At 41.7% G+C, this 23,924-nt stretch overlaps 1 protein-coding gene across 5 annotated transcripts in view; it reads right to left on the minus strand.

Moving 5' to 3' along the window:
* The window catches only part of TMEM108 (transmembrane protein 108), a 329,320-nt gene that overhangs the window by 22,488 nt on the left and 282,908 nt on the right, over window positions 1-23,924 (minus strand). The gene's annotated exons all lie outside the window — the stretch shown is intronic.

Consider the following 23,924-nt stretch of genomic DNA (forward strand, 5'->3'; position numbering starts at 1 on the left):
CTTCCAGATGATAGCAGTACAACTCGGTTGGCCATGTGAATGAGCCATCTTGAAAGTGGACCTTCCAGCCCATCAAGTTGACTTAGATTCAGCCCATGCAGCTGAGTCAGGGGAGAGCAGAGACAAGCGACTCATCCCCAGCTACAGACTTATGAGCAAAATGAATGATTACTATTGATCTAAGCCACTAAGTTTCGGGTGGTTTGTTAGGCAGCAGCAGTAACTGTAATACCATCCATGTAGAAGTGAAATCAAAGCTCTTTCAGTGACCATTCTGGATTTAGACATCAATGGCTTTTAAGTGCTGGAGCTCAACGGGCTGATTTTAACTTGGGTTTCCTTACTGTCCCACTTTCCTGACCAGGCTCAGAGAAAGGGAAACATCTCAATGCCAGGCTCTTTCTACAGCATCATGATTTCTCTGATCAACAGCCACAGGCTCCCTCAGGGAAGTAAGGAACAAATGCATACTAGGAGGGCCATGAAGCTTCCTGGTGCGCACACACACTGTGGGCTGGGGAAACAGATGGAATAAAGCTGGAGACTGTTATATGGTGTCTGCATATTGAGGACATAGCCATTTCCTGCAAGGAGCTAATAGTATAGAAGGAAATAAAATTTGCAGTGACAGGAGCATAAACTCACATACCAAAGGTGTTCTCTCAAAGACTTGCCTCAAATAAACAAAAATGAGAGTCAAATCAGATGGATGAAAAGGTCAACTCAGCTTCTAATAAAATAACAAGATCATTAATATTCATGGAACATCTCTCTGACATAATGGGAAAGAACACAAATGCATCAGTCCAGACTGCCTTGTACTCTTCCAAACTAAAAGGAAGAAGTTCATAAAAACTGCTCCCTGCTTTACAGTAGAGAACCTGAGAAACACGACCTCAGCCAGGTGATCAAGGCGAACATCCACAGTGATAATGTCATGATGACAATATGTACCCTTGATATGAAAGAGGTGCTTTATATCTGCAGTTTTCCCCTCCCAAACCTATAATCCCAGTATAGTTATAAGAAAAACATCAGACAAATCCCAATTGAGGGAGTCTACGAAATAGCTGACCAGTACTCAAAACTGCAAAGGGCATCAGAAGCAAAGAAGGTCTGAGTAGCTGTCACAGCCAAAGGGAGCCTAAGGGGACATGAAGACTGAATGTAATGTGGTATCCCAGATGACATCCTGGAAGAGAAAAAGGACATTAGGCAAAAAAAAAGGGAGTCTGAACAAAGTGCTACCTCAGTTAATAATAATGTATCCATATAACTAACTGTGACAAATGCACTACAGTAATACAAGATGCTAATCACAGAGGAAAGTGCAAACAAGGCATCTAGGAACTCTGTACTACTGTTGCAACTTTTCTGTATATTTAAAACTATTCTAAATTTTAAAAATATATATTTTAAAATGGTGCATGGATGGCAGACAGCAGGGACAATGCAATGTGAAGGTTACCATGGGGTGGGCTCTAGAAGGGGACATAACTGAAGGGAGGCTTGTAGGCAACTTTCCCAGCACCCTGGTGTGAGATCATGCACCCACAGATGCGGGCATGTGGGTGGCGGAGTAGGCGCGGGGTGCTGAGATGCTCCCTGCCTTAATGCCAGCTTCTGGATCCTCGGATCTCTTTTAGCCTAGTTGATAGATTCTAGTCAAATGTAACTACTGATGTGCTTTGGAGTCCACTTAGAGAGAGGAGGGAAAATTCTAAGACTTTTGCTGTATCTGTCTATATTGCCTGATTCTTACTTTTTAAAACATTCTAATTCAAAGTATGGAGTTAGGTGAAATGGTCAGGGAGACAACAACCTGAACATACAGTTTTTAACGTGTTCAAATTCCAACTGTGGAATCAGGGTAAACACCACCCATGTAATATAAACAGTCACTACTTTCCTGACCAAGCAGGCTGAATGAAAATCAAAGCTTGTTTGTCAGTATCATGGGGCTAGGTTACCCTGTTGCTTAAATGTGGAAGCCACATAAGGTGCTGGACGTGGATATGTCCAGTTTCATTCACAATTTCTGTCCATACTCCCTTCCTGCTCAGTGATGATGTAGTCGTCTCCAAAACCCAACTAGACTGTCATTTTGTCTTGGCAAGGTCAAGGTCCCTCAACTCTACAGGCAGAAACGGTGGCTCCCTGCCCAGTGCTCCCAGACACTCTGTTCCTGTTCCTATTGTGACTTTTCTCTGCAAAGAGACCTTCAGTAAAGGACATAGTGGGAAGGCCATGGGCATGGGGTCAGTGGGATTTGGGTTCAATGTTGGCTTTGTAACTTTCTAGTTGTAGACTTCAGGCAAATTAGTTAAGCTTCATTTTTCTCAGCTGTATGATGAGGAAAATAACACCTATCTGCAGGGTGCTTTTAGGGTGGGAATATGCGATTAAGATGCTTGGAAGGCCCCACACAGTGCCTCACATTAAATAGGTGGTAACTCTTGTTTTAGTTTCTAAACTAAACTTACACCCTCCCCTGGGGCTGTGAGTTCTTGACCTGAGTCATCTGGAGCCTGAGAACTTAGTTCACTATCTGATACATAATAAGAGCACAATAATGCTTTTGAAACCATGTGAGAATGAAAGAATAATTCCACACATTTGAGTTATTTGCAGCTGAATGCTTACTACAAAATCATAGATGTTTATTTCTTTGAAGACAGTGTCAATGAAAGCAAGCAGTAAATAACATCAGTCCTGTGACACGCCAGTTCAGGGTGTGTGTGTGTGTGTGTGTGTGTGTGTGTGTGTGTTTGAGTGCATGTATTTATCTTTTTACTTTGCTTGCTTCTGTGATTAACATTAACTGCATCAAATGCACACACATCCCACAGGCCAGAGTGAGGCAGGAGAAGGCTGAGCTGGGACCTAACTCCTGTCGATCTGCTGCAGAGACCCTCTCGTCCCACCGTTGCTCCCCCCACGGTAAGCTCCATTCCTAATTACCTAGGCAAATTGGCCTGCATTTCTCTCCAGACTTCTAAAGGATGGTGTGAGAGTGTTTGTCAAGATTTGGATTTTACAGAGACAAGTCCCAGCTTTTGCTTTCTGGTTCAAGGCTTATGCTTTTGGAAGGCTGTGATGACAGCAGCAGGAAATAGGACAAATAGAAGTTTTTGTTAGAGGGGGCAGCTAATGGAACAGCCTCACGAAGGGCCTAGGCACTCCCTAGAGATGCAAGGGACAGGCCTGCAGTGGTGTCTCCAGAACACTTGGCTCCTATAAACCCAGTGCACTGAATCCCCAGAGCTTGCAGCCCATGGCTTGGGGTCTGGTTCAATGCACTCATCAGAGAGCATAACAGGACCTTTGGGACTCCTAGGGAACCTCTTGGAGAGTCCTGGGACCTGCCTAAAGGACCTGACTTGAGCACACCAGCATCTGTGTACCCTTAGCTTCAAATTCTCCAAAGCCAGAAAAGGAAAAAGATACAATGTCCTGGTCTGATCATGCCTGAGAATAACCTACCTAAAAAGAGCATTGGGGCTTTTGACCTGACATCCTCCCGGGCATGCTGATATCTCTCAGCACTTCTCCCCTCACAAAACAGCTTGTTGAGGAGGAAGGAGAAGAGACAGTGACTAGTGGTTAGCAGAGACAGTGGCCAAGTGTCCAGGAAGAGGGGATGGACAGGCCCACCCGAGGAGGGACTGATGTCTAAGAAGGGGGTCTGCCTCCTCTGCACGCAGCTTGCCTGCTCCTGAGCCCCTGTGGCTTCTCCTGGAGCCCTGTGCACAGCTGCTTGGTATTCTCACTGGGTTCTGTTGGATGGCTGCAAAGCTGTCTGGCCCTGCTCTCCTCAGTTGCCAAAGGTTCACTGCCTGCTCCAGTTTGCCTGGAACAAAACAGCTCAGGCAACACAGCTGTGCATCCTTGTGAGACTGCCCAATTTCCTATTTCAAGGCAGGATGCCATACCCCAAGGTGTAATTTGGGTTTTGGGCATAAGCTGAATTTCACAACTGAATTCCGAAACTCAGCCCTCCAGGCTGTGCATGTGTGGGAATTAAAAAGCTTTCTTCTCCTCTTCCCTCCTCCATTATCTACCACCCTCCCCAATATCAATACTGATACCATCACTAATGCTAAATTTCCATTTATTGAGTATCTACTATGTGCTAGGCACTCGTATGGCTGCACCTGACAGCCATGGCTTACCTTAAGCCTATCCTGAGAATGACCCTATGGTCTAAGAAGAATGTATGCTTAGAATTCCAAGCTAAGAAATCTGGGAGTGACCGATTAGGAGATTCATTCCTTACTTATGAGAAACTTCTGAATCTGTGGCCCATTTCATGGAATGTAGGTCTACAGGGGACTGAAGCCCTTTATTTTGGGTTAAATGAAAGTTGACAGGTGGAAGTTGTTAAGGGTAGGGCACTAAGTGCAAATGCTATATCAACTGCATGCTTTTTACCAGCAGATGCAGTTCTGTCCAGCTCATCACCACTGGACTCCTCCATATGTGAGTCCCCTCAATAAACCTCATGTCTCATTTGCTGGCTCCAGGTCTCTTTTTCAGCCTCTTGAACATGGTACCATCACTACTGAAGTCAACAAGGGTCCAGCATGACAACACTGTACGAATCAATTTCCATATATCATCTCAATCTTCACAAAACCCTATGAGGTAGAAAAGGACAAATCTTAACCCATGTGCTGTGTGATTATAAGGGCACTCACCCTCCACCTTTTTATTATTCTCTTTTGGGCTACAAATCTGTGGATTTGCATACCTGAATGATTCACTGTGGCTTTCTGGTGGAAAAACTAAAAACACCATTTGTCCACATCAAGCCAAGGAGACAAGCTCAACATACAAAGAACAAGGAGAGAATAATGGAAGATGGTCTATAATTCAGAAGCACATTGGATGGAGCATATTGTACATGTAGAAGCTTTTCAGGGAACCCAAGAAAGCTGGAGGAACCTGGGAAGACTTCCTGGAAGAAGGGAAAGCTGAGTTCTCTTATCACCACTCCACTGTTTGTTCATTTCTTCATTTACATATTCAACAAACATTTATTGAGGGCTGAGTGTGGCTTTGTGTATCCCAGATAAACTAGTATCCTGATCATAGCCATGGATCTCAGCTGCTACTATCTCATTCCCCACCATGGGCAATAAGACGCATATTGGTAGGGAAAATTCCAGCAAATTTTGTAAAGTTTATCCATAGGTAGAAACACTTTACCCTGTGTTATGTTCAGAAGAGGAACACACATTTATTAAGCACCTACCACATCTGCAAATAACTTTACTCCCGAAAACTGATTTGATACTTAAGCAGCTTCTGTAAGGTGTGTTTCATTCCCTAAAACTCAAGTTCAGAGAGGTTAAAAGATTTATCCAAGGTCACACATTCAGGGTGGAGCCAAGATGCACAGCTAAGTCTATTACTGTTTTTTTCATACTCCCCACCCCCCCCCGCCGTTCTCTGTCTCCCTCTATTCTCAGCTGTAGACACTGCCAGCTGCAAACTTCTGTAGTAGTTATTCCTGATTACTTCTGCTCCTGGTGAGCTCACCACCTGATTAAAGGGCTCCTAGCTTCACCAGACCTTGGAGATGATAGGCAGATGACCCTGCAGAGTCAGGCTCTCTAGGGCTGTTCCATTTTGGTCTGGCCCCCATTCCAGCTAGGGATATAGTTCAAACCCTGCCTCTGAGTTGAACCCAAGAAAATAAGACCAAGATGAAAGCTTAAGTGCATCCCCTGAAAGGCTCTTATCTCCAGGCTAAGCTTGGAAGTGGGGAGACAGACTACCACAACCCAACCTGGGGATGTTGTCTCTTGTAGAAACACCCTCCTCAGTAACAGAAGGGTAGCTGCCCCATGTCCTAGGCAGGGGGAATAGGAGAAAGTGGCTCCTTGTCTCTGAGATTTGCTTAGCTGATCCTCTCTCACCCCAACCATAGCTCCTAACAAACCCAGGTACCTAGACACATAAATACCACCCTACGTGTATTTCCTGTGTCCTCCCTTTTCTTTTTCCTGAGGAGGTGTGGAGACAAACACCAGAATCACACAAAACTAGGTATAAATTTACTCACTAGCTTTATGGCCTTGCCTCAATTTCCCAGATAAGCTGGCAGGGTTGGGATTCTGTCGGGCTCTTTCCATTTATCATGATGTCCTCTTTTGGGTTCTTTTAGATTTTGCATTGGGTTGATGTAGTGGATGCTGTAGTCCACTACCCAGATTCCTCCCCCAACCCACAACAATGAGGTTCTCATTCCGGAGCTGCTAGGAGGGGTGCCAGATGATAGCACACAGCTGAACTTCTCTTCAGCTATTGCCCTTGGATTAAGAGAGCTGCCTTGCTCAAGGTTACACCCCTTTCCCGGGAAACCAGTATCCAATGACTGGTTCCCGTAAAAGGAATGGAGCTGCCTTAAAAGAGCGGCCTTGCTCCAATGTGGGAAGACTACGAAGAGCCATCCCAGCTCTGGAATTCCCCGTAGGGTTGGCTAAGGACTTGGTGTGGTTGTGTTGCAGCCCAACATCCCCCCTTGCTTGATCCGGCTTCTCTTACTTTCCTGAAGTTGTTGATTCTGGGAGTACTTCTGGAATACCTCCGGTATGCAAATTTCCTGCTTCCTGGGAACCAGATCTGCCACAGATGATACTCAATTAATGTTCATGATGAGGGAGACAATTCTTCCTTCTTGTCAATCATTTCCCATGTCTTTCTCCACAATATTCCTTTCATCCCATTTAACATCCCTTTAAGGATTCACCCCTTTCAGGTAGGCTTCCTTCATGTACTCCTTCCAGGTTCTGGTCATTCTAATCATGACTGCCACTCTAATAGATGGTATATAAGCCTTTTATTCCTGTCATTATGTATTTTCTCACATCTTTCCATTATCGTGGAAGCTCATTATGACTAGGTGATTTCAAATTTAATTTTAAAATATTTCCTCTCACTCAGTCATATACAGTGATGGTTGGAGGCATTTAATCCTGTTGGCAGAACATGTTTGACAAATCCCTTGTCAGTGCTTCACCTTCCTCTCACTCATTTAATTCATCCAGCACACACTTACTGGCCGTCCTGTCTGAGCTAAGCATTGCCTATGCTATGGGACACACAAAGAAATAATGTTTCCTTCCTACTGTCCAGGGAGTTGCAGTTGAGCAGGAGAGGTTTGTGGTAAAGTGGCTGACCCTGAGGCCAGACTGCCAAGGTTCAAACTTCTCTCTCCCAATTTCTAGCTCAGTGGCCTGGGACAAGCTATTTAAGCTCTTTGTGCCTGTTTCCCCACCAGTAAAATGAAAATTACAACAGTAGCCACATCATTGGATTATTGTGAGGACGAAAAGAGTTAACATGTAAGGAGTCTGTGTCACTGTCTGGTACACAGTAAGCATTACTTAAGTCTGCCTTGCCCAATATGGTAGACACTAGTCACATGTGGCTATTAAGCACTCTAAATGTAGTTGTGTACTGTAAGTATAAAATAATATACATGCAGTTTTGAAGACTTAGTATGAAACAAGGTAGAATATGCCATTAATTTTTGTATTGACTACACGTTGAAATATTTTCGATATATTGGGTGAATTATTAATTTTCCACTTTAATTCATGTGATTGCTATACAAATTAAAATTATATATGTGGCTCGTATTATATTTCTATTGGACAGTACTGACCTAAATCTTTGCTATAAAAATAATAATGGGTTGGGAGCAGTGGCTTATGCTTATAACCCCAGCACTGTGGAAGGCCAAGGCAGACAGATTGCTTGAGCCCACTAGTTCAAGACGAGCTTGGGCAACATAGCAAAACCCTGTCTCTAAAAAAATACAAAAAATTAGCTGGGTGTGGTGGTGCGCACCTGTCGTCCCAGCTACTCAGGTGGCTGAGGTGGGAGGATTGCTTGAGCCTAAGAGGCTGCAGTGAACTGTGATCACGCTACTGCACTTCAGCTTGGATGACAGAGCAAGACCCTGTCTCAAGAAAAAAAAAATAATGAAAAGCAGAAAGAAATACCATCATAAAGGTATATGTACTGCCAGAAAAACTATTGTAAGAGTGAACAACTAGCATCAGTATCACCTGGGAGTTTGTTGGAACTACAGACTGTTGGGTCCCTGTTCCAGATGGACTGAATTAGAAACCCTGGGGAGAGGTCCAGCCAGCTATGTGTCCAGGTGATTCTGATCTGACCAAAGTATAAGAGGTACTTCTCTAAGGCAGTACAGAGGAATCGGTAACCAATTCAATTAGAGGGGAAGACCAAGTTGTTCATCACAATAGTATTGGAGAAAAGGCAGGGCAGGGAAGGCCACACAGAAAGGGTCCACGCATGTAGTAAGTTTGACATAAAAGTAGGTGGCCTCTAGCAAATCTCTATCCCATTCTGCTTGGCTCCTTTAGATGCTGGTTTTTCTGGAAACAACACCCTCTGGCCTGGTTGGGTCCCCTGCCCTCTGCACCTTTTTAATCTAAAGAGAGCCAAGAACAAATTGGATCTAAACTGCGTGCCCTTAGTGAAAATAATTTGCATTTGTAAAGCATGACCCCAAAAGGTGTGTTTATTATTTCCTGTATTGTGCTAGCACCAGCTGGATGTGGGGCAGATGGACAACCCAGGTTCAGAGAGAGAGAGAGAGCAAGAGAGAAGCAGCAAGAGCTCAGGAGCCAGCTTGTGACAAGCGGGTCAGCCTCTAAATAGAGCTGCTTCCTGAGAGCACCATAAGCTAGGGGAGGATTAGAGGTGGCTGCAGAGATCCTTTTCCATTAGGAAAAGATTCTACACTAACTCCATGATTTTGCACTATGTATTTATAGCTTTTATTTTATTTTGGGCTCCTACCAAATGAATGCCTTACAGCTGATAGAGCCCACAATTTGTCCTTGGTCTTCAGTAGGGTCACAGACAGGGACATGAGTCCAAAGAAGCCCCTGCACCGTGGTGTGGGTATGACACATTGTGAATTAAAGGACTTGGTAAGCTCTGGCCACATTTGTTTCCCTGGGGGAGTGGGAGTGGAGGGCTGGAAAGAAGGGGCTCCATGGGACATCATCACTGTGGAGGAGGCTGCAGGTTCAGAACAAACTCATCTTTCTACAAAAGCCTTTTTCACCCCACCTACAACCAGTTTCCTTTTTATTTTCAGCTTGTGTATTTGCAGCCATCTTTGCTCATAACAATGATATCATCTTCATGCACAGTGAATTATGTTGTGGAACTTTTGGGCCAGCAGCAAAGTTTCTGTTACACCATTTCCTGGAAGTACCCTTGGGTCTGTGACCCTCATCTCCCCACAGCAGGAAGGGCAAGCATCACATCATCAGAACTGAAAGGTGCATCAGGTTTACTAGCAGTAGCACTAATAATGTTAATTATAGAAGTGATAGCGAGGTGGGGGTGGTGATAGGAATGGGCAAATACATATCATTTATTTGGTCCTACTTTTTCCAGGTGTTAAGCAGTTTGCTACTATGCCAGGTTATATTTTCCAAACATGACTGCACCAAAATATCTCATCCCACAGGTTCTTACAATGTGATTTGCTATGTACTGAGAAGTGGGGTCTGCATTCCCTCCTCTTTCATATGGGCAGCTTTTTGTGACTATGGCAGAAATGATTCCATGAGTTCCAAGCCCAGGTCATGAAAGATAACGTGTAATAAATCTGGCTACCCTGAAGCTGCCATGCTCGAGAGACCACACACAGATGGAGAGAGATGCTTAGGAGTCCCAGGTGTCCAAGCCTCCAGCTATGTGAATCTTCCCAGCAGCAACTGCCAGACATGTGAGTGGGCAAACCTTCAGGTGATTTCAGCCCAGCTGATGCCAAGGGAAGCTGAGACAAGCTGTCCCCACTAAGTATTTTCCAGATTGCACACTTTCAAACAAAATGAATGGTGTCATTCTTTTAAGACGCTGATTTTTGGGGTGATTTTGTTGCTCAGCATTCGTAAATGGAACTCCTCTGCTACCTCATTAAACCCACATAATAACCTTTTAAACTAGGTATTATTATCACAGTTATCATACAGATGAGGAAACATACAGATTAAGTAATTTGCCTAACACTTCACAGCTGGTATGTAGCAGAGCTGACCCACAGTCCAGGGCTGTCTTGCTTTCAGTGCAGGCTCTTTGAGTCACAGCTTACCTGGCTTGGCCACACTATAATGCATGTGCTACAGTCCCTAGTGGGTCTGTTGCAACGCCTAGAAATGTCTGCTAGATTACACATGACTCTACATAGACAGCTAGTAAGCAGAAATAATTGCAAGGTTTAAAACTGTGTCATAGGAAAGACGACTTATCCTTAAAGGTCTGCAGGTAAGGTTGATTCCTATGTCCAGTATGAAGAGACACAACCTTGAAGTGGGAATAGGAACAAAGGATACAGGTGGTCTTGAGGTTACATGAGGGCTGTGATGTCCTAAAACTCTAGTGGCCTTTTAGAGATCAGCCTATTTTTTTGTTTGTTTTTACCATTCATAATAGTATTTTAATCAGGAAATGTGTTCTAAGAGTCAAATAGCTTCTTCACTGTCTCTTACTTTGGAGTTCAGTTGGTTTGTAAACTGGAGATAGCCCACTGGGGATAATCTTTCAAGGCTGTAGTGAGGTCCGATGCGCTGCTGACATTTTCACCACGTGGTAGACCCAAAATGACTTTGGGGCTACACTTGGAATTGGCAAGTTTCCAGAAAACGGAGGGACTATCATCAGAGACAGCGCACAAGTGGGAGAAAGGTCACCAGCCTCACTCATGGTGAGTGGGAACCTTCAATCAGGTGAAGCAGGTTTGCTTCTGCAGAACTGGTTTTCAGACCGGATCCCTCAGCTGGCTTGGACAAGAACAAATGCAGCCAGTTACGGGCTGCTCATTTCTATTTCTCTAGGGGTTCCAGAGAACGATCACCTAGAGAGTGACAGTAACCTTTTGCAATCAACTGCAGGGCTGCTTGACCCTATTTTAAAATTATTGAATATCCCTTACTCCTTCATTGCTCCCTTTTAAGAGACATTTCTTTTTAAAATTAACTTTATTGAGGTATGATTTACATACAATAAAATTCACCATTTTAAGTGTACAGACTGGCAAGTTTTGGCAAAAGTATACACATGTGTAGCCACTACCATAATCAAGACACAGAATGCTTCCATGTCTCCAAAAAGTTCCCTTGTGTCCCTTTACAGTTAAATCTCCTCCCCAACCCTCACCCCAAGCAAATGATCTGCTTTCTATCACTGTAGGTTTCTTTTGTATGTTCTAGATTTTTACAAAATTGAAATTAAACAGAATCTTTTGTGTCTGGCTTTCACCAAGCTTAACATCTGTGAAATTTCTCCATTTGCTGCAGGTATCCGTGGTTTGCTCCTTTTTTTATTTTTAACGTTGAGTAGTATTTCATTACAGGGATATGACCAATTCGTATATTTGTTCATCTGATGATACACAGCTGAATTGTTTCCAGTTTAGGGCTATTATGAATAAAGCTGCTATGAACATTTGTTTACAAATTCTTTGTGAGGACATATGTTTTCATTTATCTTGGGAAAATACCTAGAGATGGAACTCTGGGACATATGGTAAGTGTCTACTGAACTTGATTAAAAACTGCCAAACTGTTTTCCAAGTGCTTTACCATTTTACCTTTTGGTTTAAAAATTTAATTATGCTGACTGACAGATGGATTAATTGATTGTTTAGGTAATAAAGTATACTGGCATGATGCAGAAAATAACTACTGTGTGATGTCTCTCTCCCAGCTTTAACCCACCGAAGGTGAGTAGCATTACCAGTTCCTCATGGACCTTTCCAGACACAATTAAAACGTCATAAGCAAACACTTACCTACATTTTCCCTCTCCCACTTTTCATACAGTTGAGTGTGTCCTGGACACACCTTGTTTTTCTCACTTAACAATATATCTTGGCTATTGTTAAAGAGCCATCTCATCTCCCAAAGTGTGTTCTCAGGAGCTCTATGCATCACTCTGTATTTGTAAGAAAAGGGTTCCCAAATAAACTTGGGAAAATGCTGCAAACTATGGCGACCTCTTGGAAATTCATAATGCACATTAACTTAATAAAAGCTCTAAGAAGTCCTGGGATTAAAAAGCAGGGTTTCCAAAATGATTTGACTGTAGAATTTTCTTGCCAGCAATACCTACTTAACATTTTGCAGAATGAGAATTCTGTAGAAGACTCTCAGCGAAGTACTTACGAAGACTAGGAGTCAACAACTTTACTTTCTGTAAATGATCAGATAGTAAACATTATAGGCTTGATGGATATGGTCCTGACCAAAATTACAGTACTCAATTTTGCCAACGGGTGTGGCTGTTTCAATATAACATTATTTATAAGAAGAGATGGCAGGCTGTAGTTTGCCAACTCCTGATCTAGAGACGGCAGGAGTTGAGTTGGGGAAGGTTCCCAGTAAGTTTTTAAAGTGTTTCCCCAAGGCCTGTTTGTGTTGCTTTCTCCCTACATGCTCCCATATCGTTCTCCACCCCAACTAATCTGCCACCACAAAGTTTAGAAGAGGGATGGGAAGGGAGGAGATGAGTGAACAGAAGCAAAAGAAGTAGCTGTGGGTCGGGGAAGAAGGGACAGGAGAGAGTGAACTGGAGGGAAGGTGTCCTGGAGCAGACGCTGGAGAAAATAAAAACTTCCCAAGAGCAGAATGAATAACTGCTCAAAGAGAAACCACTTCCCTACCCTCTTTTCCTCTTCTTCCCCTCTATTCCCCTTTATGCCCAGAGAGTCCACCTGGAGTACTGGACAAGGACATCCACACAGCACATTCTCACGCTCTATGTGAATAAATAAATAATGAAGGCTTTTGGGCTTGGGCTTCAGCATCTCCATCTGTAAGACCATACACTTGGACAGGCACGGTGACTCACATCTGTAATCCCAGGACTTTGGGAGGCTGAGGCGGGCAGATCATGAGGTCAGGAGTTCGAGACCAGTCTGGCCAACATGGTGAAACCCTGTCTCTACTAAAAATACAAAAATTAGCCAGGCTTGGTGGCGCACGCTTGTAATCTCAGCTATTTGGGAGGCTAAGGCAGGAGAATCGCTTGAATCTGGGAGGCAGAGGTTGTAGTGAGTTGAGATCACACCACTGCACTCCAGCCTGGGCGACAGAGCAAGACTTCATCTCGAAAGAAAAAAAAAAAAAAAAAAAAAGACCATAGACTCCTGAATAGCTTCCTTCTTCAAGGATGCCATGAAATTTTTGTGAGCTTGTGGCCAGATAAGTGGTAGACATATGTGATTCTGGGAGTAAATTTTATGAGTTTTTTCATCTAACTGGGCAATAGGTATCACAGTTATCTAAGGAAACTATAGCTTGTCTTTTTTTCAGTTTTCTATTATTAAGCTTTATTTTTTATTTCAATATTTTTGGGGTACAGGTGGTTTTTGGTTACATGGATGAGTTCTACAGTGGTGAATTCTCAGATTTTAGTGCACCTGCCACCTGAGAAGTGTACACTGCACCCACTATGTAGTCTTTTATCCCTCACCTGCCTCCCAATGTCCACCTACACTCTGAGTTCCCAAAGTCGATTATATCACTCTGTATGTCTCTGCATCATCATAGCTTAGCTGCCACTTATAAGTGATAACATACAGTGTTTGGTTTTGCATTCCTAAGTTATTTCACTTAGAATAATGGACTCCAGCTCCATCCAAGTTGCTGCAAATCACATTATTTTGTTTCTCTTTATGGCTGAGTAGTATTCCATAGTGTATGTATACCACATTTTCTTTATCCATTCGTTGGTTGGTGGGCACTTAGGTTGGTTCCATATCTCTGTAATTGTGAATTGTGCTGCTATAAACATGCATGTGCTTGTATCTTTTTCATATAATTACTTCTTATTCTTTGATAGATACCCAGTAGTGGGATTGCTGGATCGAATGGTAGATCTACTTTTAGTTCTTTAAGGAATCTCCATACTGTTTTCCATAGTGGTTGTACTAATTTACATTTCCACCAACAGTGTAACAGTGTTCCCTTTTCACCACATCCATGCCAACGACTATTGATTTTTGACTTTTAAATTATGGCCATTCTTGCAGGAGTAAGGTGGTATCGCATTGCAGTTTTAATTAGCATTGCCCTGATGATTGGTAATGTTGAACATTTTTTCATTTTTAATGGCCATTTGTATATCTTCTTTTGAGAAATGTCTATTTATGTCCATTGCCCACTTTTTGATGGGATTGGTTTTGTCTTGCTGATTTAAGTTCCTTGTAGATTCTGGACACTAGTCCTGTGTTGGATGCACAGTTTGCAAATATTGTCTGTTTACACTGCCAATTTTACTGTGTAGAAGCTTTTTAGTTTAATTAGGTCCCATTTATTTATTTTTATTTTTGTTGCATTTGCTTTTGGGTTCTTGGTCATAACTTCTTCGCCTAGGCCAATGTCCAGAGGAGTTTTTCCAATGTTATCTTCTAGAATTTTTATGGTTTCAGGTCTTAGATTTAAGTCTTTGATCCATCTTGAATTTATTTTTGTATAAGGTGAGGGATAGGGATTCAGTTTCATTCTTCTACATGTGGCTTGCCAGTTTTCCCAGTACCATTTATTAAATAGGGTGTCCTTTCCCCAGTTTATGTTTTTGCATGGTTTGTAGATCAGTTAGCTGTAGGTGTTTGGTTTTATTTCTGGGTTCTCTATTCTGTCCCATTGGTCTAAGTGCCTATTTTTATATGAGTACCATGCTGTTTTGGTAACTATAGCCTTGTAGTATAATTTGAAGATTGGTAATGTGATGTCTCCAGATCTGTTCTGTTTGCTTACTATTTCTTTGGCTATGTGGGCTCTTTTTTGGTTCCATATGAATTTTAGAATTGTTTTTTCTAGTTCTGTGAAAAATTATAATGGTATTTTGATAGGAATTGCATTGAATCTGTAGATTGCTTTTGGCAGTCTGGTCATTTTCACAATATTGATTCTTCCCATCCATGAGCAAAGGATGTGAATCCATTTGTTTGTGTTATCTATTATTTCTTTCAGCAGTGTTTTGTAGTTTTCCTTGTAGAGATCTTTCACCTGCTTGGTTAAGTATATTCCTAGGGTTTTCTTTTTTTTTTCCAGCTGTTGTAAAAGTGATCGAGTTCTTGATTTGATTCTCAGCTTGGTTGTTGTTGGTGTATAGCAGTACTACTGATTTGTGTACATTGATTTTGTAACTTGAGACTCTGCTGAATTTGTTTATCAGATCTAGGAGCCTTTTGGATAAGTCTTTAGGGTGTTCTACGTATATGATCATATCATTGGAGAACATTGATAGTTTGATTTCCTGTTTTCCAATTTGGATGCCCTATATTTCTTTCTCTTGCCTGATTGCTCTGGGTAGGGCTTCCTAGTTCTTCTTTTTTAGGTCCCATATTTCATCAAATATAAGAAGAAATACACATTTTTTTTGTGCCAGTTAGAAAGAAAAAAGCTGGCAATTAAACTATGTCACAATGGTTTCTTCCATTTACAATCTTTATTCTTTCCTTATTGAAAGAACTCCTTTAGACTTATCTAACCAGTTTATCATACATCCCTGCTACCTTCAGTTACAGTAAGTCGTGTGTAACTGCCAATCTTTTCGCAAGCATCTCAGCAACAAAATACCTAGTTTCAACTGCTTTGTGAGTGTCTTCTTTCCTTTGGTCCCATGTAGAACTCAGTTGTTGCTTTGTAACATGGAATGGAGAGCATTCTCACAATGATGACATTTGTTCCATGAATATCAAAATCCTGGCGTGCTGCTCTGCTTTGCCCTTCTGCACACAGAACAACTTTTTGTTTCAATTCTAAATCACAGTAAATCGTTGTGAAGGCTTTTAAAACAGCTGTTAAATACACAGAGCACCAACGATGCATTTGCCTCAAATGGAGAGATGATGAGGTGAACAACTACAACCAACATTCACCCATCACGGGCAGTGGTAACTACATCATGAGTCCGGCTGACAGAGACCATAAGATGCATCCTGGTTTCAGAGATATTAAGATAAACAGGAGTTTCTCTAACAACATAAGCCTAGATGAAGATGTGTATTTAATTCTAATTTTGAATTTTAGGAGGTAAAAACAAAAAAAGGAAAAAACCAGTGGCCTCAAAGCAGCATGTTGTATCATTTTTCTTCTTTATAACCATTCACAAATGCTCTGCAGTGACATTTAGATACATTCAGCTGAATATCTGTGCACTGGAAGTCATGTGGGTGGAAATAGGTCTCACTATGGAATTCTTGTAGGTGCGAACTCAGTATGACCCACAAAACTGTATCTTTACACTTGCCTGCCCTTCCTCCCATGAGTTCAAAAAGGATCTTATGGTTTACATAATGAAATATGCATGAGTATGAAGTGACGATCATTTTAAAGTAAGAAAATCAGAAGTGAATTACAGCTAGTTTTTTTTTTTTTTCTCCTAAACATGTGCTTAGTACATATGCCAAAGGAATGTGTAAAGGAAAAAGCCAAATTAGGAATTTATATCCATTTGAAAAAATGGTTTTATGACATTTAAAGTAGAATGTGACAAGCGCCTGCTACCAGTGAAAAAGTCTGCCTGGCTCCTTATGCCCCTCTCTGAGCTGGGCTTGAGGGGTTCTGTTTAATGCGGGAGGGGGGGCATGATGGGGTGGCAGGGAAAGTACCCTGCTATATGGCAGACCTCTTCTGTCACAGACCTTGTGTCCTTCTCCTGCTCGAGGTTCAGGTCTGTCTTACTCCAAACCTCTGTTCTTTCTATCTTATGCTAATTCACAGAGGTGCTGCAAGAATCAACGCCAATATTTCTGTTCTGTACAACTCACTATAGCAAACAAGCTTCCTTGCAAAGCTCCCGTGGAGATGAGGCTGAGCGATTTAATGTTCTAGATGCCAGCTCACCATTCTGTGCCCCTGTAATGGGGCCAGAGTCTCAGATGCCTGACTATGTCTCTTGGGTGGCTCCACATGATCTGAATCTCCAATGTGCCCCAGCCAGGCAACATCCCCAGCTGACAGCTTTAGCAGCAGGCCCCTGATGTGGTGTACATCGTGCTCTCACCACAGACATGGAGGTCTGAGATGACACAGTAGGTCTGTGATGTATGTCTTTCACTTTTTCTAAAAGGCTTCAAGGTGGTTTACAGCAGAACAGGCACAGACATAAGTTTTATAACATAAAAACTGACGTCAAGACTTAATAGAGAAATAGGAGTCTAAAATGAGCTGAAGCAGAGGTGGAATAAACTCAGCAGGAAGAAACAAGAGCCACGTGTGAAAGTCCACGCTGCTCACCCTGCCTCCTGCAGCCTTACTGCTAAGCAAGCTTAAAGGACACAAGCAAATCAATGGACACAAGCAAACTAATGCTTCTCCAGAATGTCAAGAAACAAAATTTGGAAGAGATCATGTGCCTGCCTGGTGCTTATAAAGCAAAGTTTGGGCAAATAAGCTGTATGATTAAACTGAATAGTAGGCAAGACACACTGTTCGTTTTCTGAAAGGGAGAGCCTGAACAAAGACTGGGGAAGATAAAAAGGTTCTTGGCAGGCTCCTAAACCATCTCTATGTGTAAGTTTAAGAAGTAATTACTTCCTCCCACTCGTACCACCTTTCTTTCTCCCAACTCAAATCTCAAATCCAGGACTTTCTTTGCCAGTCTACAAGCATACAGGTGATAGAGTTGAGGTAGACCATACACCCACTTCAAGTTAGAGTAAGATCCTAATTTATTGGGTCAGAGACATGTGACCACACAGGCAAAGGCAGATACAGCAATCCCTGGCATGGGGCCCCTCCTGGCATTCATTTCTCTGGTGGATAAGACGTTTAGGGTATATGAAGTCACAGTGGATTCTTGTTATGCCACTGCTCTTGCAGGCTTGAACTTAAATCTCCATTTTGGAAGAAGACCAGTCATATACTGCATATGCTTCCATTTAAGGAATTCTTACAAAGAAGGCTCTCCCGATGCTTAAGACAGAATCAACATTAGATTGTGCTCCATAGCTTCAACTTCATGGAGGTTGGAATGTGTGGGTAAGGGTGGCATTATTAATACCCTGACTGCCCTGAAAACATCTTTGTCTCTAGCTTTCCAGTATTCAGGAAAGGTTCTCCTGCATCCCCAGCATGTCATTCTTCTGTTCAAACATCACGCTGGCTTCTTTCTGTTTCAGGAGAAATTTCAAGGTCAAGATCACAAAGGTGGTTAAGTGGTTGTGACATAATAAGAAATATATATTTGGTCTCTGCCTGGTTTCCTGGCACACAGCTTCTTTTTGTATGCTAATGAGGTGACTGCTGGCTGGGGGCTCCTGGAAAGCCTCCAGATGGGGGCTCGTTGCCAGGGGAACCAACCAAGTGATTAGAGGGTTGGAACTTTCAGCCGGAACCCCTGACCTTTGGAGAGGGGAGGAGAGGGGCTAGAAGTTGAGTTCATTGCTAATGGCCAGTGATTTAACCAAGCATACCTTTGTAATGAAGCCTCCATAAAGACCCAGAATGATAGGGTTCAGAGAACCTCTGGATTGCTGAACACATGACAGTGCTAGGAGGGTGGGATGCCCAGAAAGGGCATGGAAGCTTTGCGCCCCTCCCATACACCTTGCCCTATGCATGTCTTCTTTCTGGCTGTTCTGCGTTGTATTCTTTTCTAATAAAGCAGTAAGCTACTAAGCATATGGTTTTCCTGAATTCTGCAAGCTGTTCAAGCAAATTAGTAAACCAGAGGAAGGGGTTGTGGGAACCTCTGATTTACTGCCACTCAGTCAAAAGCAGAGGTGGTAACCTGGACTTAATGACTGGCATCTAAAGTGGGAGCAGTCTTGTGGGGCTGAGCTCTTGACTTGTGGGATCTGACGCTATTGCCAGGTAGATAGTATAAAAATGGAGTTAAATTGTAGAACACCCGGTTGGTATCTGGAAAGTTGGAGAACTGGCTAGTGTAGGAACCCACCGTCCCCCACATTTGATGTCAGAAGAGTTCTGTGTTGAGTGTGAGCACAAAGAAAAGCAGTTTGGTTTTTCCTATCTAGTAAAAGAGTTGAAACTTGAACCTGCGTTTTCCAACTCTTCGGAATTATGACTCCCTGCCACACATGGGCATGTATGGCAGCAGCTAGAATTCCCAAGTCCAATGAAGCTGCTATGTTCTGTGTTTTTGTTTAGTTACAATGCCTGTTAGCTTGATATGAAAATAAATTTGTAAATAAGATGCTCAGAGTAGTCATGAGATTACCCAATGGTGCAATCTTAAAGTTTAAGAATGAGGTTAACATTAGCTTTTAAGATGCTACCAATTTTGTATTCTAGGGTTATGTGTGTGTATATGATAAGTAGTTCTCAACATTGCTTCTCAATGGAATCAACGGGGTTGTAAAACTCCCCAAGTGGACACAATGTGAAGCCAAGACTGAAAGTTACTGATCTAACAACAGCTGTACACTAAGTCCTCTGCTGGTGAGCTGCATAGCCTGTGAGGAACTGGAGGTGGTAGGGAGAGTGATGTCCTTGGAATGAGACAGACTTCGTTCACATCCAGGTGGCTCAGGAGAGGGCTTTCAGCTGTGTGATCTTGATCACTTTGCGCCTCTCTTTCCTCATTCATTAAATAGAGGCTTATGAAGACTTGGTGCGATAATATAGGAAAGTGCATCTCACAGTGTCTGGTACAGCCATCATGGCTGCTATGATCACGATTATTACTAATCCTGAGGGTGTCTTCCTCCTTCCAAGAGTATCATCATCTCATCCTCCCTCAGCCTTCCCAAGGGCTTAGAGCAATGTAGCAAGTGAGAACCTGGGACACCAAGAGAGCACCTCCAGAAAAAGCCTGTGCTTCATGTTCCGCAGCCCCTGTGGCCTCAACTTTTTAAAACAGGCAAACAAAAGTGGGGAGAGGCCACCCAGTATGTGCAAGTTGCAGGGAGAGGAAGGAGCTGGCGGGAGAATATTCCCTGGAGGCCATGCTCTCTTTACCACACGCTGAGTTTGAAGTAAGCAGGGCCTTCAGGGTGATTGAAGATCAGCCTCGTCCCACCAGACACACAGGTGAAATAAATTTGAGGGTCTCACAGGAGCAAAGAGCGCAGGCTGAAAACCTGAAAACCCAAACTGACATAGCCTGCTTTTTAGGGCTTTGAGAAAAGCAGTGCTGGAATGAAAAGCCAGTCCTCACAGGCAAGCAAGGTCACACTAGGACCACAGTGATGCTGGTGGCTTTTTTTAACTGTTTTCTTCTCCCAACTCAAGAAAACCAATTGTCAAGATTCTTGTTTTACAACTCTTTAAATCTGATTTGGAGAATGTCACAACCTGGTGTGGTTGGAAAGAAACAGGCTTTGTAATATAACTTAGGGAATCTTGGATGTCATTGTCATGAGATCTTTCCTTTCAGTCTCCTGCCTGGAGGGTGTGGCTCTGGCTACTAATATTCTTCGAGTAAGCTAGGAAGAGGGCCAGGGTCTCAGCATTCAGTGTGTAAAACTGCCTTTATACCCTATTTTTGTATTGTGCTTGGTGTTTCCATGTGCCTCTGTGTTTTATGCCTGCAGAGAGTGGGGATTCTGCCGGGGTAAGACAAAGGCAGACCCCCAGCCGCATGGAATCTGGGAAGGCTCTGGAGCTTTAACTGCGTCTTATGTGGTCATTCAGTCAATTCTCTGACCTGTAGTTCCACCTCCACCTCTATTCCCAGGGGTTCCTGGAATTACTGCCAATTTTTAAGGTTTTGGGAGGTTCTACAGTTGGTTCTAGGTCTTCCTGACTCCTAGTTTAGGATTCAACTTCATCAGGTTTCTAGGAAGTTACCCTTTCTCCATTTGTTTTCTAGATTTTATTTTTTAATTGACACATTGGAATTGTACACATTTATAGACAACAATTTGATGTTTTGGTTAATATATACATTGTATAATGATCAAATCAGGGTATTTAGCATATCTATTACCTCATGCATTTGTCATCTTTTTTTTGTGGTGAGAACCTTCACAAGCCTCTCTCTAGTATTTAGTAATATACCATGTTTTACTATTAACCATAGTCACCCTACTGTTCAATAGAACACTAGAACCTATTTCTCCTAGTTGTAACCTTTCACCTATTAACCAACCTCTCCCCATTCTCTCCTTACTCCCCTCCCAGTCTCCAGTAATCACTGTTCTACTCTTTGCTTCTATATCACCTCTTTTTCTTTTCTTAGATTCCACATATGAGTGGTGAGATCACATAGTATTTGTCTTTCTGTGGCTGCCTTATTTCACTTAATGAAATGTTCTCCAGGCTCATCCATGTTGTTGCAAATGACAGGATTTCCTTCATTTTTATGGCTGAATAATATTCCATTGTGTACATATACCACATTGTCTTTATTCATCCACTGTTGGATACTTAGGTTGATTCCATGTCTTCACTATCATGAAGAGTGCTGCAATAAACATAATAGTGCAGATATCTTTTGACATACTGATTTCATTTTCTTTGGATATATATATACAGTAATGGGATTGGTGGATCATGTGGCAGCTCTATTTTTAATTTTTTGAGGAACTTCCGTACTGTTTTCCATAATGGCTGTACTAGTTTGCAATCCTACCAAGAGTGTGCAAGTGTTTTCTTTTCTCCACATCCTCACCAGCACTTGTTTTCTTTTGTCTCTTTTAAAATAACAGTCACTCTAACTGGGTGAGATGGTATCTCATTGTGGTTTTGATTTGTATTTCCCTCACGGTTAGTAATGAGCATTTTTTCATGTATCTTTTGGCCATTTGTTTATCTTGAGAAATGTCTGTGAAGGTCTTTTGTTCATTTAAAAATCAGGTTAGTTTTTTTTTGCTATTAAGTTCCTTATAGATTCTGGATATTAACCCCTCATCAGATGTATAATTTGCAAATATTTTCTCCCATTCTTTAGGCCGTCTCTTCACTCTGCTGTTTCCTTTGCTGTGCAAATGTTTATTAGTTTCATGTAATCCCATTTGTCTATTTTTGCTTTTGTTGCCTGTGCTTTTAACTTAAATTATATTGCTGTGTTTGCTCTCCTGTTTTCTTTGTTCTTATGGTCTACTATTTTAAATAATCCCTTTACTATTTAATGAAGCTTTGATTACATGTGTTTATATTGTGCCACATTAAACCAGCATTCAACCCTAGATTTGAATGCCTCCTCTGTTATGTTCCTGTGATGGGACTTTGAGGAAGTTACTGGAACTCTACAGGCCTCAGTTTTGGTCAATTTAAAGGGGGGAAAAATAGTATTAAATTTGTATTCCTTTGGCTACTAATGAAATTGAACACTTTTCCAGAAGTTTATTGCTCACCTGTGTATTTTTTTTTTGCTCAAGAGCATTATCTGCTTCTTTCCTGTAATATTAGTCTTTAAAAATCTATTTGTAAGTATTTTTTAATATGTCAAGGCTATCAACTTGGTAACAATTGTGTTTACTGAAAATATTTTCCCCCAATAATTTGTCTGCTTTTGATTTTGTTGTGTTTTGTCTATGGAGTTTTGTTTTGTTTTTGACCAAAAAAAGTCCTTCCCAATCCTGTTTTGGAAGTATTTACCAATATTTTCCTCTATTTGTTTTATAATTTCATCTTCTACACACATAGTGGATGTTGTGTGCCACTCGGGTCCCCTCTTGAAGACTTAGGCTCTCATTCCCGAATTTCTTGGAGTATTGGATGCTGATGGCTCATTGTTCAATCTCTCTCCCAGAAATCTCACTGAGCCAAAGGGAGCTGCCTCACCTTAGACTATGCCCCTCCAGAGTGAATCCCACATTCAACACCTGGTTGATGTTAGGGAACACAGGCCCTTGTCTCAATTTGGGACAGCTGTGATGGGCTATCCCAGCTCCCCAGTTCCCTGTGGAGTCAGTTGAGCTCTTTGTATTAGCATGTATTAGAGGGACTGCCTGACTCCACTCTGCTTCACTCTATCTCCCAGTGCACTCAATACTAAATGCCCTATACTAAGACTTCTCCCCAAGGTTTCCTGAGAAATCAAAGACAAAGGGTTCAATCCATTTGTAATTTATCTTGATATACTGTGTGTGATGAAGCTCTAACTTATTTTTTCCAAGTAATTAATTCTCCCAATACCATTTGCTGACTTATCCTTTGCCCAGATTTTAAACTGCTGCCTTTATTATACTTAAATTTTAAAAACGTAATAAAACTGTTATAAACAAACTGTTTCAGGGTTACCTAATTTGTTACCCTAATCTGTTCCTTTATATTTGTAATACAATATTTTGATTAACATTACTTGATGACATGTTTTGATTTTTGGTACAGCAAACCTGACCGCCCCCCCCCATTACTCTTGTTTTTCAAAAATATCTTTACTACTTTTTTATGTTTATAATTTTAGATCAATTTTGGACTCATTTTCCATAGGTTAATTAAGAATTCCATTATTAGAATTTTGATTTGGATTTCAATAAGGCTATTTATTATAACTAATTTGGGAAATTCTGGCAATATTAAATCTTCCTTTGAGATAGAATGTGTTCTCTCTCTCCATTAATTCAAATCTTCTTTTATGCTTCTTCTTGCAGTGAGGCTTTATAGTTTTCTTCATGCATTGGTTAAATATTAAGTTTTTCTGTTGCAATTATGAAAAATATTTCTTTACATTATATATTCTACATAGTCACTCCTGGTATACAGAGGAGGTATTAGGTTTTTATTAACTTATTTTAGTGAGGTATAATTTACATATAGATAAAGAACAAGACAAGAATGTTACCTGTCATCACTCCTAGTCAATGTCACACTGGAAGCCCTAGCTAATTCAATAAAGCAAGAAAAGGAACTACAAGTGTACAGATTGAGAATTTAAAAATTTCGTTTGCAGATGACATGATTGCCAACATAGAAATTCCCAGAGAACTGACAAAAAAACAAAAAACAAAA

This window comes from Theropithecus gelada, chromosome 2 (assembly GCF_003255815.1).
Source record: "Theropithecus gelada isolate Dixy chromosome 2, Tgel_1.0, whole genome shotgun sequence".
Lineage (NCBI taxonomy): Eukaryota > Metazoa > Chordata > Mammalia > Primates > Cercopithecidae > Theropithecus > Theropithecus gelada.